We start from the raw sequence: 15,307 nt of genomic DNA, 5'->3' as shown, positions 1-15,307 counted from the left end.
CACTGATTCAAAGGATGTGAACTTGGACAAACTGTGGGAGATAGTGAGGGACAGGGATGGCTGGTGTGCTGCAGTCCATAGGGGTTGCAAAGATTCATACATGACTTAGTGACTGAACAACAGCAAAGACTTCAGAAGAGGGCTTTGCTGATGGCTCACTTGCAAAGAATTCAGCTGCTGATACAGGAGACACGGGTTTGATCCCTGGGTCGGGAAGATCCCCTGGAGAAGGAAATGGCAACCCACTCCAGTGTTCTTGCCTCTGAAATCCCATGGACAGATGTGTCTGACGGCCTATAGTTCATGGGGTCACAAAAGCGTCAGACACAACTTAGCAACTAAACAACAATAAAAGAAGACTTCAGAAGAAGGACTATTATTAGGGATAAAGGAGACTTTGCATAAACAGGTCAGTTTTCCAAGATATAACATTCCCCGCATTTAGAACCAAGAATAATCGATGGAAACATAGGACTAATCATGGTATTCTGAAGGGAAGCTTTGGACAGAAAAACACTGGATGAAACTAAGACAGTCTGAACAAAGAATGGACTTTACTTATATAATGAACCGATATTGATTCATTAGTTGTAGCAAATGTACCTAGTATGGAAGAAGTTAATAATAGAAGAAACTTGGTGTGGTTTACATTGGAACTGTGCACCCACAAAATTTTTCTATCAATCTAAAGCTTCCAGAATAGATATTACTTGTGTGTCCCAGGGGAAACACATAAAGAGGTAATTTAAGGAAAATTAGAAATGTCTTATAACATTGATTAAATAATAAAATAAAATACCTTAATAAAAATGTATGTAAAAAGCAACTGACAATATTTTTTACTCACCAAATACTCACAGATTAGAAAATATATGTCACTGTTCTGCATTGGTTAAGAAAGCTTTATAAATTTTGGGAAAAATAACTGGTGATATTTACAGAGCTTTCTTCCCTCCAACAAAGTTCATACCATTTGACTAAGTAATTCTGTTTCTTGAGATGTTTCAAAAGGGATGTGTCAAAATGGAAACAAAGGTTTTGACCCCAAGATATCAGAAATGTGACTTACTTATAATATTAAATATTAAATATGACATATTGTCTAATGTCTTGACAGGTAACATTTTCTTAGTAGAAGGCTACTTGCTTTTTAATACCCTATCTTTATAGGCTATATGTCAAGAGCTAAGTAGCGCTGGAGAGAACTGGGTTGCTAGTTTTTGGAGCGGTTATTGAGGCAAGCCACAGTGAAAGTAATCATCACACCTCGAGCAACAATGACTGATCATAAAGCAGAGGCAGCACCGGACAAGGGTCAGACCCCTAGGCTTTCTTTTCCGCACAGCAGCGCCAAGTGGAGGGCCAGGAAGGTCAGCTAAGATGGGCAAGTCATCTCTGCCCAAAGAGCCCAAATCAGTGGCTCCTGACTTCAAGTGTATGTACCCCGGTTTCCCTGGTGGCTTAGACCGTAAAGGGTCTGCCTGCAATGTAGGACACCCAGCTCTGGAGCCTGGGTCAGGAAGATCCCCTGGAGAAGGAAATGGCTAATGGCTGCCCACTCCAGTATTCTGGCCCAGAGAATCCCATGGACAGAGGAGCCTGGCAGGCTACAGTCCATGGGGTCACAAAGAGTCAGACACGACTGAGCAACTGTCACTTTCATTTTTCACCCAGAAGCCAGGAAGACAGAGGCTTGAAGGGCTGGAATGGGAAAGTCCTGAGCCCTGAGTCAAAGTGGAGAAGTGTCCTCAAGGTCATTCACTCCTGCTGAGAAGGGAATGCCCCTAGGCTAGCAATGCTGGTAATGCCTGAGAGCCGGTCAGGAGGGCCTGAGTCCTGCACAGAGCCCCTCAAGGACTGCAGCACACTGGCTATTAGCACCGTTGGTGTGAGAAGAGCAGCTTTCTCAGAGGCTTGCCCTCTAGAACTTTGTAATTGCCAGTGGTTGGGCCTAAAAAATAACACATGGGATTTTGGCCTGGAGCTGGAGTCCTCAACGTGTATTAAAAGACAACTTTTCTGTTGTTTGCATAGAAAAACATAGTTATGTTCCCAAGAACAGTATGTATTTTTAACAAAATGATAAGTGGTCAAAACTTTTAAGTGACATTCCAGTTATGATGGGTAGAACACTAAAATTCTATGGAGATATTTTGAAACAAGTTTCAAGAATCAAAAAGAAGTGGACATTAGAGAGATGCCATGTCAGTTAATGCAAAGCAGCTATTAGTTAAAAACCATGCTTGTTTGGTGCTAGGAAGCAATGTTATATTCGTAAGGATGGTTAGAAACGAATTGGGAGTTTCAGGTGGATATATAATACAGTACAATCTACCCTTCTTAAAATAATGGGAAAGAGGCTTCTGGAAAGATATTCTAGCTGAACATTTAAAGTGCAGGAATAGATTACTTATCTGAAATATGAGATGCCTATATCTGGATAGTTTGGGGAACTTATTAACTCACAGATTCATTCAGTGACTATTTATTGAATGGCTACCAGGTCAAATGGTAAAACATGTTATTTTATATCCAAATAATTGCTGAACTAGAGAATAGATCTAGAAATTTACTCCTAATTCAAGACAGAGAGAAAATGTGACGTAAGGTATAAGATTTTCCATACTATTCCAAAGTAGAGGAATGCAAGAATAATATAACATTGGGAAATTTATTAATGGGTTGAGGATTAAATATGACAGATTACACCTAACCATTTATCTTTCCTCTTTCTTGTTTTCTTTCACTAAATGAAATGACAAATTAAAAAAAATTGTACAAAAAGAATAAGGGAAAAGGGTAAATGTGCTATTTCCAATTCCTTCTATTAAGTATAGCTAAAAACACAAGATGTTACATATTTGAAAATTGCAAACATAAGAAGACATTGAAAGGTAGGAAGAAAAATGCAGATGGCTGAGGGAGCTGGGCATGGCACAGCAGTGAGTTATCTGGGCTTTCTTTTTGTCTCACATATCTCAGTATTCTACTGAGTACTGTAGAAGCCAGCAATCTGGAAATGCTAGCAAATACAAACAGAAAAAAGAGGAACCCCAAGAGACGTCTGCCCTTTCTATCTGAAAACCAAGAAAGGGCAGTACAGAAGAGAGAAAAGTTTTATACAATAATATCTTTACTCCCAGCAAACACCACTGAAAATCCTGTGGCCTATCCCACTCCTGCCTCGAGACTAACAGCTCCAGCAGGCTGTGAGAGGAGCCCAGTGCCCCTCAGGGGTGATGTCAAAGCAGGCTGAGTGTAAAGCAGGGCTTTCATCCCTAGGGCATGGTATCAGAAGCTCCAAGACCCACTCATTGGAGTCCATGTGGGGAGCATGGTCTTCTCTCCTCTCAGCAGTAGTGAGAAGCCACCCACTCTCCCTGGGGGTGGTGCCAGAGGAAACTTAGTGGAAAGGTCTTTTACCAACACCCAGAGGTATTGAAATCACCCTTTTGCAGTGTCAGTGGAGGACATACGAGGGGCCAAAATGAGACACTGCTCCCTCTCTCTCCAATATAATCAGTGGAGGTCTACGGGGGATCCTGAAGCCCCCACGTCAACCAGTAAGGGGTCTCTTCTCCTTTTGAGTCAATGAAAACACAGTGAACAGACTTGACTTCTACCCTTATCTGGAAGTAATGAGGCAGGCTTTTACCAGCGTGGAATTGGAGGATGCTAGATAAAACAGAAGAGTTCAAAGAGATCCAGATGTTTGTAACATAATACACAAAGCATCCAGGTTTTGATAGAAAACAATTTATCATACCAAGACAAAGAAGATCTTAAATGGAATGAGAAAAACAATAAACAGATGCCAGCACTAAGATAACAGAGATGTTAGAATTATCAAACAAAAACTTTTAAGCAAGCCATTGTAAAAATTCAATAAGCACTATGAACACACTTGAAATATATGTAAAAAATACAGTCTTAGCAAAGAAATGGAAGATATAGAGGAAAACTACATGAAAATTTTAGAGTTGAAAAATAATGTAAACAAAAGACTCAGTGAATGGGCTCAACAGCAGAGTGTAGGGGACAGAGGAAAGTAGATAGGAAACTATCTGAACAGCAGAGAGAAAATAAACTGAAAGAAAAATTACTGAGCATGACCTTAAGGGCCTTTGGAACTATAACAAAAGATATAGCATTCATGCAATCATACTGCCAGGACTCCAGAGCTCCAAAGAAACTGGAGCTAAAAAGTATTAAAAAAAAAAAAAATGGCTGAAATACCCCCAAATTTGTAAAACACATGAACTGACATTCATGAATCTGAGCAAATTCACTATAGGATAAACTCAAAGAAATCCATAGAAAGATACATAATAATCAAACTTCTGAAAACTAAAGACAAAGAAAAAAATTTGGGAGCACCCAGAAAGAGATGACAGACCGTGAATAAAGGAAAACAATTCAACTGAGAGAAAATTTTTTGTCAGAAATGACGGAGGCCATAGGAGAATGGTGCAGTACTTTCCAAGTGCTGAAAGAACTATCAACTGAATTCTTTATCTAGTTAAAATACCCTTTATGGATGAAGAAGAAATCAAGACAATCTCAGATGAAGGGAAAATAAGGGAATTTGTAACTAGCAGATCTACTTTTTTTTACAAAAGTATATTCTCTTTTAAAGAAGGAAACTTGGGGAGGAATAGATCAAGATGGCAGAGTAAAACGATGTGGAGCTTACCTCCCCAAATAAACACATAAAAAACATATCCATAAGCAGACAACTCTCACTGAAAACCATTGAGATGTCCACAGATGAGAAATCTGCAGATGGACTTCTGTGCAACCAAGGCTATAAGAATGATACATGTGTATTTGGGTAGGAAGGGGAGAAAAATGATTGGGTTGGGACTTTGGTCTGGGAAAAGACAGGTAGACCGCCACTCCAGGGGGTGAGTGGCCCAAGCCACATACTGGATGTCTTACACATAGGAGACAAGCCCCTCAGTGCCTTGGAGGCTTCTGGAAAGACAGGAAAGCTGGAGAAGCATAGATGCTACTCGTGAGGACTGTGCAGGTGCTGCTTGCCCCTTGGCAGAGCAGGGAGTGTCGGGGTTTTCTACGGCCACCTTGCCCTGCTCCCCAGCCTGAGCTGAGGAAACGCCGTGACCTAACTCACATCATTCCATAGTGTGGCACTGGATCTAAGGTGGTCAAAACGTGGGAAAAGGCTCAGCCTTTGAAAGCAGGGTTGACCTGGTCTTGGAGTCGAGCCCAGGTGCAGCGGAAGTGGCCACTGTTGGAGTTTGTCAGGCAGGCTCCCCGAACCAGCTCAGGTCTCTGACGGCAGTGTGGCTGCCGGGCTTCCTGTGGCTGCCTTGCTGTGTACCCGAGCTGAGCCAAGACTCTGACCTGCTCGCTCCATGCCACAGCACCACGCTAGATCTGGGGCAGCCACGGCACAGAAAAAGGATGCAACTGTAGGCTGTGTCTGGGCGGAGCTGCAGAATTAAACACAGGCAAGGCATAGGACCCCTGTCAGCGCACAGGTCCCACTTGATTCTGCACTCCCCTCCTTTGGGAAGAAGGTCTCAGTAAAGGAAGAGGGAAAAAACACATTTAAAGGGAACACATTCACCGTGAGCCCCCAGGGTAATACTCATAGGATATAAGTAAAATACATAGAGGAGGGAATAGAGCCAGCTCGAGCCTGACCCTCAGGGTTTCCACTTTGGTAACATGGGCTCAGACCACACACCCAGCAGGGTGGTGACAGCAGCTGACCAGAGAGGCAGTCCTGTCGCACACAAGGAGCCTGCTCGATGCGCCCTCCAGCTTCAGCCCCACCCCTACCAAAGTGGCAGCTGCCAGCACACCCGGAGGCAAAACCTAACTGGCGGCCCCATCAAATTCAGTCCCCCCCAGGGACCCTGGGCACACAGTCTATAGGGACACTCCTATGCGAGAACACTCCTTAAGACCACGATAGGCAACTATTTCACCTAAATCTATAGAGGCAGAGAAAGTTACATACAATGAAAAGGCAGAGGAAATGCTCTCAGTTGAAAAAGCAAGAGAATACTAATGAAAGAATAAATAATGAAACAGATATACACAATTTATCAGACAAAAAATTCAAAACATTGTTTATACAGTTTTAAATGGATTAGGGAAAAGAATTGACATAAACAGCAAATATTTTAACAAGTCGCTAAGAGTCGGACACAACTGAGCGACTTCACTTTCATTTTTCACTTTTATACATTGGAGAAGGAAATGGCAATCCACTCCAGTATTCTTGCCTGGAGAATCCCAGGGATGGGGGAGCCTGATGGGCTGCAGTCTATAGGGTCACACAGAGTTGGACACGACTGAAGTGACTTAGCAGCAGTAGCAGAAAATATTAAAAAAAAACATAAATGAAAAATTTAGTAGCTGAAATTTTAAAAACACACTAGAAAAAGTGAATAGCATACCAAGCGTTACTGAAGAAGGTGTACGTGATCTGGAAGACAGAATAATGGAAATCCTCTAATCTAATTAGAACTAGAACAGTGAAAAGAAAAGCAAATTAAAAAATGAAAATAGTTTACACAATCTTTATCATAATATTAAGCATACCAATATTTGTATCATAGGGGTCTCAGGAGAAGAGAGAAAAAAAGGGAACAAAAATGTATTTAAAGAAATTATGGCTAAAAAATCTTAAAGTAGAAAACATAGACATTCAAGTATAGGAAGCACAGAGGGGTCAAACAGGATGAGCATGAAAAGGCCCACCCAAGACACATCATAATTAAAGTGGCAAAAGCTAAAGAGGGAGTTCTAAAGGCAGCAAGAGAAAAACAAAGAGTCACATACAAAAGAACCCCAGAAGGCCATAACGGAAATTTCTCTACAGAAACTTTGCAGGCCTGAAGAAAGTAACAAGATACATATTCAAAGCCCTGAAAGGGAAAATCCTGCAGTCTAAAATACTCTACCCAGAAAGTTTATCATTTAAAATAGAAGGAATGGTAAACACTTCTCAGATAAATAAAAACTAAAAGAGTTCATCAATACTAAACCTATCCTAAAAGAAATATAGTAAAGTTGCAGGATATAAAATTAACACACAGAAATCCCTTGCATTCCCATATACTAACAATGAAAAAACAGAAAGAGAAATTAAGGAAACAATACCATTCACCATTGCAACAAAAAGGATAAAATACTTAGGAGTATATCTACCTAAAGAAACAAAAGACCTATACATAGAAAACTATAAAACACTGATGAAAGAAATCAAAGAGGACACAAACAGATGGAGAAACATACCGTGTTCATGGATTGGAAGAATCAATATTGTCAAAATGGCTATTCTACCCAAAGCAATCTATAGATTCAATGCAATCCCTATCAAGCTACCAACGGTATTTTTCACAGAACTAGACCAAAGAATTTCACAATTTGTATGGAAATACAAAAAACCTCAAATAGCCAAAGTAATCTTGAGAAAGAAGAATGGAACTGGAGGAATCAACCTGCCTGACTTCAGACTCTACTACAAAGCCACAGTTATCAAGACAGTATGGTACTGGTACAAAGACAGAAATATAGATCAATGGAACAAAATAGAAAGCCCAGAGATAAATCCATGAACCTATGGACACCTTATCTTTGACAAAGGAGGCAAGGATATACAATGGAAAAAAGACAACCTCTTTAACAAGTGGTGCTGGGAAAACTGGTCAACCACTTGTAAAAGAATGAAACTAGAACACTTTCTAACACCATACACAAAAATAAACTCAAAATGGATTAAAGAGATAAACATAAGACCAGAAACTATAAAACTCCTAGAGGAGAACATAGGCAAAACACTCTCCGACATAAATCACAGCAAGATCCTCTATGACCCACCTCCCAGAATATTGGAAATAAAAGCAAAAATAAACAAATGGGACCTAATGAAACTTAAAAGCTTTTGCACTACAAAGGAAACTATAAGTAAGGTGAAAAGACAGCCCTCAGAGTGGGAGAAAATAATAGCAAATGAAGCAACAGACAAAGGATTAATCTCAAAAATATACAAGCAACTCCTGAAGCTCAATTCCAGAAAAATAAATGACCCAATCAAAAAATGGGCCAAAGATCTAAACAGACATTTCTCCAAAGAAGACATACAGATGGCTAACAAACACATGAAAAGATGCTCAACATCACTCATTATTAGAGAAATGCAAATCAAAACCACAATGAGGTACCATTACACGCCAGTCAGGATGGCTGCTCTCCAAAAGTCTACAAGCAATAAATGCTGGAGAGGGTGTGGAGAAAAGGGAACCCTCTTACACTGTTGGTGGGAATGCAAACTAGTACAGCCGCTATGGAAAACAGTGTGGAGATTCCTTAAAAAACTGGAAATAGAACTGCCATATGACCCAGCAATCCCACTTCTGGGCATACACACTGAGGAAACCAGATCTGAAAGAGACACGTGCACCCCAATGTTCATCGCAGCACTGTTTATAATAGCCAGGACATGGAAGCAACCTAGATGCCCATCAGCAGATGAATGGATAAGGAAGCTGTGGTACATATACACCATGGAATATTACTCAGCCATTAAAAAGAATTCATTTGAACCAGTCCTAATGAGATGGATGAAGCTGGAGCCCCTTATACAGAGTGAAGTAAGCCAGAAAGATAAAGAACATTACAGTATACTAACACATATATATGGAATTTAGAAAGATGGTAACGATAACCCTATATGCAAAACAGAAAAAGAGACACAGAAATACAGAACAGACTTTTGAACTCTGTGGGAGAAGGTGAGGGTGGGATATTTCAAAAGAACAGCATGTATACTATCTATGGTGAAACAGATCACCAGCCCAGGTGGGATGCATGAGACAAGTGCTCGAACCTGGTGCACTGGGAAGACCCAGAGGAATCGGGTGGAGAGGGAGGTGGGAGCGGGGATCGGGATGGGGAATACGTGTAAATCCATGGCTGATTCATATCAATGTATGACCAAACCCACTGAAATGTTGTGAAGTAATTAGCCTCCAACTAATAAAAAAAAACAAAAAAAAAAACAAAAAAATAAAATAAAATAAAAAAAATAATAATCTATAGGAAAGGGAAAATTCCACCGAGAAAGGCAATTGTATAGAATGGACTGGGGAGCAACCACTTAAATAAGCTAGTATATAAATTAAAAGACAAAATCTTGTAAAAGTAACTATGCCAAAGGTAAACAACTAAGGGATAAACATAAAGATGTAAAATATGACATTAAAAACAGAAAATGTGGAGGAAGGAAGTTTTAATAACAATGTATATTGTTTAGAGTACATGTGATTTTAAATGGCTATGAGTTTAAAGCAAATAGATATAGTTAAAGGTTAACATATGTGAACCACCATATGTGAACCACATACGATAACCACTGTTTTGCTGAATGCTTTTACTTTCATCTCCGGTTCAAAGGATTTGTTGACAAAATAAGCCACTCGTTATATACAAATAAATAACACCAGTATTTATTGTGATAATTATCTAGCTTACTTTCAGCATACTAACATTAAAAAAAAGAGAAATAGAAACATCTATTTTGCAGAGGATACATCACCAAATTGGGTTTTGAGCAACATCCAGACTCAAACAGCACTGGGAAGTCATGTGATGCAGCACATCTGGAGTCCCCATTGGGAAAAGGTCCCAGGCAGTGTGTCCACTCCATGGGTGAGACTTCAGAGATTGCAGTTTGGGGTTCTGGCTTATAATCCCAGGAAGCAAACTGGTATTATCATCAATCTGTGAGCAAATAGCAGCTCTAGTTTCACGTTAATGCAGTTTGTTTTGTCTTATGATACTTGAAATGTTGTTAAACCTGGGGCTTGGTTGGCCAGGGCCCCTCCAATGCCTCAACAATTTCAAGATTTGTCCCCTATCTTCTCTATGGTGCCACAGGTCTTGCACGTACTAGGTATACTTACTTACTTACTTATATACTTATACTTACACTAGGTATACTTACTTACATACTTATAGTTACTTAGCAGGCAGTCAGGGAACTCACTGTCAGGGCAGTGTCCAGGAAGGTTAGAAGCAAGGTCAGAGGACTGTTACACTTTGTCTCTGAAGCCTAAACAAGACTATTTAATTTCGCTAACAACCACAAATCAAAAACCTACAATAGATAAAAAAAAAAAAAATCCCAAAAGAATGGAATCCAAGCATATTACTAAAGAAAATCATCAAACCATGATGGTACAAACAAAAGAAAAAGAAATGAAGAGAGAATGACAAAACAACCAGAAAACATGTAATAAAATGACAATAATCCTGGATAATTACTTTAAATGTCAGTGGGTGAAAGTCTTCAATCAAAACATAGCCTGGCTGACCTTCCATATGCTACAAAAGATGCCCTCCAGAGCTAAGGACATACATAGACTGAAAGTAAGGGGATGGAAAAAGATGTTTCATGCAAATAAAAAGGACAAGAAAGCAGGGTAGCAATACTCCTATCAGACAAGATTGACTTTAAAACAAAGGCTGTAACATAAGTCAAAGAAGGGCATTATAAAATATAAAAGGGATCAATACAGAAAGAGGATTTACACTTGCTAACATATGTGTACTAAGTTCAGTCACTCAGTCGTGTCCGATTCTTTGCGACCCCATGAACCACAGCACGCCAGGCCTCTCCATCACCAACTCCCGGAGTTTACCCAAACCCAAGTCCATTGAGTCAGTGATGCCATCCAACCATCTCATCCTCTGTTGTCCCCTTCTCCTCCTGCCCTCAATCTTTCCCAGCATCAGGGGCTTTTCCAGTGAGTCAGTTCTTCGCATTTGGTGGCCAAAGTACTGGAGTTTCAGCTTCAGCATCAGTTCTTCCAATGAACACTCAGGACTGACCTCCTTTAGGATGGACTCGTTGGATCTCCTTGCGGTTCAAGGGACTCTCAAGAGTCTTCTCCAACACCACAGTTCAAAAGCATCAATTCTGTGCTCAGCTTTCTTTATAGTCCAACTCTCACATCCATACATGACTACTGGAAAAACCATAGCCTTGACTAGACGGACCTTTGTTGGCAAAGTAATGTCTCTGCTTTTTAATATGCTATCTAGGTTGGTCATAACTTTCCTTCCAAGGAGCAAGTGTCTTTTAATTTCATGGCTGCAATCACCATCCACAGTGATTTTGGAAGAGCGCCTAAGTATATAAAACAAATATATATAAAATATAAAAAATATATAAATATGTAATATATAAAAATATATAAAGAGAGAATTGACAATGGTATGATAATAAAACTACTTTGGGTTTGAACAGTTAAAACTATATCAATTTCCTATTTTATGGTCTTAAAACATTAAAACAATTCTTCATTTTAGTTTGCCTCTCATCACACCCAGGTTATTCTAGTGAGTATTTTGCCATCTCTTTCATATATCCAGTCAGCACTGTTATGCAATCAATGTTAGGAAGGTGATTCACACGAAGAAATTAATGGTGCTTTTGTAAAATTCATAGATTTTTTGGGCCATTGTTACTGAATGTATTATTCTCTCAAGTTATACCTAGAATGCATGTATACCATCCCTAGTTTAAATTCTTTCCATTTGGCATTTATGGTGTAAGTAGAATACTTTTGGTAACCTTAAGTAGTAAAAGGTTTCAGTTGCATGAGGACAAAAATAAATGTGCTATTTATTAACTAAAAAAAACAATAATCTAAGGTTCCATCTAAAGAAGCCAGAAAAAGAAGAGTAAAGTAAATCCAAAGTAAGTGATGAAAGAAAATAATTAGGGTAAGAGCAGAAATTAATAAAATATAAGGCAGACAAGTGATAAAGAAAAATCAATGGAACCAAAAGCAAATTCTTTGAAAATATTAATAAAATCAACCAATCTCATTGTAGACTTATCGAGAAAAGACAAGAAGACACAAACTACCAATATCAGGAAATAAAGACAGAGTATAAGGTGGCTCAGAGGGTAAAGCGTCTGCCTGCAATGTGGGAGACCTGGGTTTGATCCCTCAGTCGGGAAGATTCCCTGAAGAAGGAAATGGCAACCCACTCCAGTATTCTTGCCTGGAGAATCCCATGGATGGAGGAGCCTGGTAGGATACAGTCCACGGGGTTGCAAAGAGTCGGACACGACTGAGCGACTTCACTTTCATAATTACATATACTACAGACTTCAAAATTATAACAAAGGAAAATTACAAGCATTTTTGATACTAAATTTGACAGGTGACATGGAGAAACTTCTCAAAATACATACATTAGCAAAACTTTTTTTTTTTTCAAAACTTTCATGAGAAGAAATAGAAATCTAAATAGCATTATGCCTGTTGAATAAATTTTATTTATCATTAAAAACATAAAAAAAGGAAAACTCCAAGGGAAGATGGTTTGGCTGATGAATTCTGGAAAATATTTAAAGAAGAAATGATAATTATTGTACAAAAAAACTTTCAAAACTTAAGAGGATGAGGAAGCATGTTGTAGCCTCATTTTGCCCTGAAACTAAAAACAGACAAGAAAAGGAAATTATACAGCAAACACTCATGAGCATAGATAGAAATCTTCAAAAACTTAAGACGTCAAATCCATTGAGATATTAAAAAATGTTAGCAACATGAGCAAGTTCTGGGAATGCAAAGATTAGCATTTGAAAATCATTCACCTACCACATTAAAACCATAAAGGAGAAAATACATATCATTAACTCCATGGACACGTAACAACAACAAAAACATCTGATAAAATTCCACTTCATTCTTGATAAAATGTCCATAAACTGGGAATGGAAGGCATTTTTTCTTCATCTGTTTGTTGAAAGGTACCTAGAGAAAACTCTTTTTAAAAAAATGTAAAGCCATCATAAACTTGCAGAGAAATTTTAAGGACTTCACAACCATCTGTGTGTAAGAAGCTTACTATCATCCACAAAACAACTGAGTATTTTTTACACATGCAAGGAGTTTTTCTTATGTAATTGCAATACAAACATCAAAATCAGGAAATAGATATTAAATCACTACCCTGCAATCTTCAGGTCCCATTCAAGATCCGCCAACTGCCTCATTAGTTTCTCTTACAGTTCAGAATCATACATGCATTCAGAATCTCTGACACTTCATTTTCTTTCAGCTTGGGACCATTTCTCAGTCTTTCCTGACTTTGATGACCTTGGCACTTTTAAATATTATGGGGTTGGTGGCTTGTCTTTGAAGTCTCATTTGGAATTTGTCTGATGTTTCCTCATGATTGCATTCAGGTTATACATCTCAGTTAGGCATATCACAGAACAGATACTATATTTTTATCAATGTGTTGTATCATGGGACACATTATTTTGATTTAATTCTTTAATTTATTCATATTGATCCCTTGATTACAGTGATGTCTGCCAGATATAATGCAAAATTTCCTCTTCATAATTAGTATTTTGAGGTGAATGTACTTAAAAGCTATGTAATATACTATTTGTGATTAAACATTTCATTAATTAATTGACTCATTACTATGTATTAACTCAAAGTTTCCTGGTTTTTTTTCCTATGGGTTGTAGTCCAATACTGTCATTATTAATTTTTAGGCTCATTTTTTCCCCCAGAATTGGGCAGTGCAAACACATTCAAGCTGGATTCTGTGTCTTTTTGACACATCCCCATCATTCTTTAAACATTTCCTCTTCTCTGGCACAAGATATTTCAATCTCACCTTATGCTTTCCTTGTCCATCTAAAGAATCAGCCCTTTTCCCAAAAAGCTATGGTTCCTTTTCAAGTTCAGTTCAGTTCAGTTCAGTTGCTCAGTCATGTCTGACTTTTTGCGACCCCATGGATTGCAGCACGCCAGCCCTCCCTATCCATCACCAACTCCCGGAATTCACTCAAACTCATGTCCATTGAGTCAGTGATGCCATCCAGTCATCTCATCCTCTGTCGTCCCCTTCTTCTCCTGCCTTCAATCTTTCCCAGCACCAGGGTCTTTTCCAATGAGTCAGTTCTTCACATGAGGTGGCCAAAGTACTGGAGTTTCAGCTTCAGCATCAGTCCTTCCAATGAACACCCAAGACTGATCTCCTTTAGGATGGACTGCAGTCCGAGGGACTCTCAAGAGTCTTCTCCAACACCACAGTTCACAAGCATCAGTTCTTCTGCACTCAGCTTTCTTTATAGTCCAACTCTCACATCTATACATGACTACTGGAAAAACCATAGCCTTGACTAGATGGACCTTTGTTGGTAAAGTAATGTCTCTGCTTTTTAATATGCTGTCTAGGTTGGTCATAGCTTTCTCCCAAGGAGTAAGCGTCTTTTAATTTCATGGCTGCAATCACCATCTGCAGTGATTTTGGAGCCCAAGAAAATAGTCTCTCCCTGTTTCCACTGTTTCCTCATCTATTTGCCATGAAGTGATGGGACTGGATGCCATGATCTTAGTTTTCTGAAAGTTGAGCTTTAAGCCAACTTTTTGACTCTCCTCTTTCACTTTCAAGAGGCTCTTTAGTTCTTTTTCACTTTCTGCCATGAGGGTGGTGTCATCTGCATATCTGAGGTTATTGATGTTTCTCCCACAATCTTGATGGTTCCTTTTAGTTAGAAAATTATACATACGATCCATGGCTGGGTGCAGGGGATGCCGATTTCTACTGGGCTGCCACTGTTCCTAGGTGTTCTGGGTGGATAGAACTTGAGGATTTAAGTATGTGTATGTATGTAGGTGTACAGAAAATAAATATACATATATATATATAGTATTTGTATGTGTATGCACATATATGTGTATGTACATATTTGTACTTATCTTTGACTGCAGTCTTACACCACAGGGATTATTTCTCCCTCTTAATATTTGTACATCCATCTTCAGCAGAGAGAAGTCTGGCTTCCATTATCTCTAATATATTTACTCATTTGGTAAGTGCTCCAAGGTATAATCAATCTCTTGCTGCTGCTACTACCCTGCACAATTTTTTCTCTCCCTGACCAGGTTCTGACCCCATCTGGGGCCATCTCAGGGTGTGGATGCCCTCCTTCCTCTTCTCAAGCTGAGTTTCCATGACAGGTTGCCCCAGCACACAGGTGCACACAGCTTCCCCCCTTGCACAGTGCTATTAATAGGATCTTGGGCTCTGATTCCCTATTCCAGGCTGGCCCACCACATGTGGATGCCCACCTCATCCTGCCTGGGTTTAGAGCCACACTCAGGATAGTCTGCATGCCTAGACACTCTCCTGCCCGCTGAGATCCTTCCTGCCATATGAAGCCAAGGACCACTGGGATGTGGCTTCACCTTGCCCTAGTTCTGAGGTCACAGAAGTGGCCTTGTTGACATCA

The sequence above is a fragment of the Cervus elaphus genome, chromosome 13 (assembly GCF_910594005.1).
Source record: "Cervus elaphus chromosome 13, mCerEla1.1, whole genome shotgun sequence".
NCBI classification, from domain to species: domain Eukaryota; kingdom Metazoa; phylum Chordata; class Mammalia; order Artiodactyla; family Cervidae; genus Cervus; species Cervus elaphus.
This window is presented reverse-complemented; position numbering follows the sequence as displayed.